The sequence below is a fragment of the Trichechus manatus genome, unplaced genomic scaffold, assembly GCF_000243295.1.
Source record: "Trichechus manatus latirostris isolate Lorelei unplaced genomic scaffold, TriManLat1.0 scaffold00153, whole genome shotgun sequence".
Classification (NCBI taxonomy): Eukaryota; Metazoa; Chordata; class Mammalia; order Sirenia; family Trichechidae; genus Trichechus; species Trichechus manatus.
In genome coordinates this window covers 3505950-3511743 of record NW_004444089.1, presented here as the reverse complement: position 1 = coordinate 3511743, position 5794 = coordinate 3505950, and positions in this window count along the sequence as shown.

Below are 5794 nucleotides of genomic sequence, written 5' to 3'. Positions count from 1 at the left end.
AGTTTTTTGAAATCTGCAAAAGTTGTATTTTAAAATCAATAATATAAAAACTCACAGTATAGCAATTTAAAATATATACAAGAATCTAAAGGTACATATATATATGTGTGTGTGTATATACACGTATACATATGTATACACACATGCAACTTGTTCTTAAACAGAGAGAGAGCCAAGTTTCATGGGAAGTCAAAGAAAGTAACATACAGAAGGAGGTTTAGAAACTCTCTCAGAGGCTTAGATAAAACATACATTAGGAACTGAAAAGTGCAAGATGAATAATTTATCAAGGCAATCTAAAATTCTAACCAATTTCAATAGCAAAATCAATTTGCCGTATTTACTTACGGTCGTAGAATCCTTAGGAAATACAGTTTCAGATGCTTCCTCATCTCTGACTGTAAAAAAAAAAATTTCTATTTACCTGTACTGTATTCACCTGTAATGTATGATATATTGGAGCCCTGGTGGTGCAAGCTGCTAGAGCTCGCCTGCTAACCAAAAGGTCAGCAGTTTGAATCCACCAGTCGCTCCTTGGAAACCTTATGGGGCAGTTCTACCCTGTCCTATAGGGTCGCTATGAGTCGGAATCCCCTCGATAGCAATGGGATTTCTGGTTATGAGTATTACATATCACACTCTCAAGTTAATGCAAACAAAAACGCTTACTAAATGGCATGAGCAAGTATGTATTTTCTGGTCAGACATCAAAAACCACATACACCACTGGACTAAATGACACACTTGAAACAAAGTAAATTGACCCAATTACAGCACTTAGAAAGGTCAGTCAACATAGTGAATGAGCTGTACTCACTTCCTTAGCACCCCTCGTAAGGTGGTGAGAACTACAGCTTGGTGATCTTGACTTTATGGTAGTGCTGTCCATCATGACTTTGAGAAAGCAGATGGAGTTGTGTGGTCAAGACATAAAGGCAAAAGCTTGAAGCCGTTCACACTTATTTAGACAGTAACGCAGTTTAAAGGCATATGTTAAATACATCTTACTCTTCAAAATGCTTCTACCCATACTATTTCACCTGAACCACAAAAGAAGAAAGCTATTTTGCTCCCAGTAAAAGAGGAATCAAAATGGTACATATGTTTGCTTAAATAAACAAAATAATAATTAAAAAGAATTAAATCCTGGTTTGGATATAAACTAATTTAAACTCAAGCTTTGAGTACAACCCATATATATACACATATATATCACACACATATATATACACATACGTATCACACATATGTGTACACACATATACACCACATATACACCCACACACGTATACACATATGTATCACACATATATATACACACGCACGCATATACACATATATATCACACATATATACACACGTATATACACATATATCACACATATATACACAAACACGTATATACACATATCACACATATATACATACACGCATATATACACATGTATCACACATATATATTACATATATACACACACATGCATATATACACATATATATCACTCTCACATATACACACACATATATACACATATATATCACACATATATACACATATATACCCACACGCATATATACACATATATATCACACACATACACATCATACACGCATATATACACGTATATATCCCACACACATACACACACATATATCATATACACATATATATCCCACACACACACATATATATCATATACACATACACACATATATACACACACATATATACACATATATATCACACAAACGCATACACACACATACATATCACATACACATATACACACACGCATATATACACATATATCACACACACGTATATATACATATATATCACACACATATACACACACGCATATATACACATATATATCACACACACATACACACACACATATATACACATGAGGAAAACAAAAGTTTTACAAAACGAACATTTCAGATAATAGATGGTTGTACAATTTCAATTGTGAAATTTAAGATTTCAATTTAGTGCCACTGGTAATGCAGAACAGATTTAAGTAGAGACAGAGAAAACTTATTTAACATTGTACTTTAATGCCTAAAGTATAAAAATGATTTATAAAAAATTCACAATTTCACACCAAATATTGGCTCTTAAATGCTCACCTGCGTAGGTAAATGAGTATTTGTAAAGCTCTTCTAGATCACAGACACAACACTGAAACATAATGCTGGACCCCTCCAGAGTACCACCTGATGTACTCACGATTTATCCAATCCACACTATGTTATTCATTTATCAAAATTACATATTTACCAAAAACAGTTATTATCTAATATTTTATTTTCACAATTTCCTTTTAAAAACATTACTAGAAGTATTAGAAAGGACAATTTATCAACATCATCTATCTTTTTTAAGTGATACAGACATTTGCTAGCATTACCTATTAGCACAGTAGAACTAAGGGTTGGTGGTGTGGCTAAAGAACTTGACCAAGACATATCTGGGTCCACCTCAGCTCCTAGACTCTCAGAAATACGTTTTGGTGTCTGACCCTGGAAACAAAATAGTTTATTAAATACATACATACTTCTAACACGCACCCGTGAATAAAGGAGTTCTGCTTCTGCTCTCTTCCAAACCATCACCAAAGTTTGTTAAGTCACTTACTTTTTAAGCTTTAGTTTTCTTAACTTTAGTGATCTGCTTCTGAAAGGTCACAGCTGTGAAAACCCTACGCAGCAGTTCTACTCTGCACACTTGGGGTTGCTGAGTCTGAACCAACGTGACAGCAGTCAAAACCACCAATGATAGTGTCCAATGTTCATTTCATGGAAACACACTGATGAAGAATATTTTTTCATTCGTTTGTCATTCACCGAATGCCAATGTGAGTCACTGAGCTAGGGATGTCTCTATGAACCTCAGGGCAAAGGGATGACGCTGGCGTTAGCTGCCATCAAGCTGGCCCTCGACTCATGGCGACCCCATGCACAATGGGATCGGACCAGTGTGATCCAGAGGGTTTTCACTGGCTGATTTTTTTTTGGAAGTAGATTGCTAGGCCTTTCCTCCAAGTCTATCTTATTCTGGAAGCACCACAGAAATCTGTTCAGCATCATAGAACATGCAAGCCTCCACCAACAGAAAAGTGGTGGCTGCACATGAGGTGCACTGGCTAGGGATCCAACCTGGGTCTTCCTGTTGTCAAATTCTCAGTAATTCCACCGCAAAAATAAACCAGACAGAATGCTTACCTTCATAAGCTTCGGTGTATGAAATAAACTTCCACATACCACTGGGGGGAGAAGAAAGAAATTATTCAGTTTCCTACGTATTAAAGTTTCCAGTACTCTAAGAGTAAAAAGCCTTGTTTTCATTCATACCTGACTTTTCTCTTTGTGGTGTTACACGTATGCACTGCAGAACAGGACTAAAACAAAACAAAACAAATACCTCAGTTATTTAAAAGGTGACAGAAATGGCAAAAAGCAACAAAACACTAGTTAACAATCTTATTGCAAAAAAAAGACTCAGTCATAGCAATTGTTTGAATTATACTTTTTTTATATCACTTTTTGAAAAGTAAATACCTGTGAAGAATCAACGGCAACAGGTTTGAGGTTTTTTTTTGGAAGTAATGTTTAAATGCCCATTGAAAACAATGTATAAAGTACAAATTTCAGCTTCTACGAATTGTGTATTTTGAATTTAAAAATTATGCAAAGTGAATATGAACCTATAAGAGCATTGCCAATGATCTGAAGTACACAATTTTAAACTGATATTTCAAAGATGTATGGCTTTCCATCATTAATTAATATTTGTTACTTAAACAGTCACAGAAAATACTATACAGAAAACCAGCCAATTCAATGTTATGAGAAAAATAGAGTAAATGTTTCTAATGTAAAAATTATTCTATAAAAAGTCTGAACTTAAAAGGAAATTATTTAAAAATAGAAGATCCTCTACCAGACTCAGCCAAAACATTATCATGAAAATTAGATGCATTTCTGTAAAACAAATATCATACATAGAAAAATACCCCAGCTTTTAAAAAACAAAAGAAAAACGTTTTCTTTAAATATTGTAATAGAATAGACTCACCATACCTTTCACTAAGACAAGCATTTAGAGGTGGACTGGTAACGTCTTTTGCTTGATCCGTTTTAGCCCTCACTGAGAAATGACTTTTATGTTTATTATTGGCAATATCCTTTCCTGAAATAACAGTACAATAATTCAGTGAGGATGTACGTGGTCTGGACTGTGCATTATCACTCTCTGCAAGTAGTGAAACTCAAAAAGCCTCATCTGTACTGGGAAGGACAATGTATGGGGAGTTCAGTCTGAAGTGGTTTTCCACTTTGCTGATTCCCACAGGATGTCTCCCCACATTAAGCATATAATATGCATAAGACCCTTCGGGTGATGCAATTCAAGATACAGCTTTAACCTCAAGGAGTTCATAATCCAGTAGGCAGATTTTTTGAAATGTACACAAATAGAAGACAAAGTAGAATGTGATATGTTCTATTATTAAGGTACACACAGTACTATGGGATCATGGAGGATAAGAAGGGAAAAGACACGGACCAAAAACCTACCAAGGTACCAGATCTGACCACATCACTCCCCTGGTGACAGTCTTTCAAAAGTTCCCTGTTATACCTTCGTGATCAAGTTCAAACTCCATAATAACCAGGCCCTTTGCAACTTGCCTTCTTAATTTTTACTATTGCATTCTTTCACACTCTACTTTTCAGCCTACTCAACTACTTGCATATCCTGAAGGGCATGCTCTTTCATCTTGTACGAGCTGTTTCTCCTGACCTGGAACACCCTGCCCCTCTTCACTTGGTTCTTAGTCACCCTCAGCTTTCCATTTAGACATGACCTCCTCCAGGAAACTTTAAAGTGGTCCCTAAGGTAAGATAATGGAGTCCCTGGGTGGTGCCAAGGGTTAAAGCCCAGGGCTGCTAGCTGAAGAGCTGGAGGTTGGTGTCCACCCAGGGATGCCTCGAAAGAAAGGTCTGGTGATCTACTTCCGCAAAACCAGCCACTGAAAAACACTACACAGTTTTGCTGACACATATGGAGTCACCATGAGTTGGTGTTGACTCTGGCAACTGGTTTTTTGAGGTGAGATGAATGCCTACTGCTTCTACGTTCCCCAGAGTTTATTGTGCATTGTTTCTATCTCTTCTATTAGACTGTGAGCTCCCTGAGGCAGGGTTCCTGCCTTACTTACCGCTGTATCCCTAACAACTACAATCATGCCTGATCTGTAACAGTTACTCCACAAATACTAGTTGAATGAATGAGCTAGTCAAAATTAGAGAAAATGGGTTGTAAATGGTGACACACGATACTTCTGGGCTCACACTAGACACAACTACTTCCTAAGACAATGATGCTCAGGCAGGGCTCCTAAAGCCATATGTGGCTCTAGCACATCCAACTCACAGTTTCTCAACATGGTATTTTCTGTCTTAGACGACACTCTATCGGACCATCCAGGGGTGGTACTACAAATTTCACACTCAAGGCACTTGGTTCACTATTACTCTTAAAAAAATTGCTCTTATAAATAGTTGCTTTAACTGATTTGATCCTATAATCTCTAACTTAGAGAGGCTCTGGAAAAATAAGCTGTATCGGTGTTGTTAAGATAAAATGAAACGAAGACCAAACTAATTTAAAACTATCTGGAACCAGCATAGATGAATGTCTCATTATATTCTCATTTCCCAAGTAACACAGAATAGAGACGGTCACTAATAAGCCAATGTATACATGTAACTAAAAATCCCACTTTAC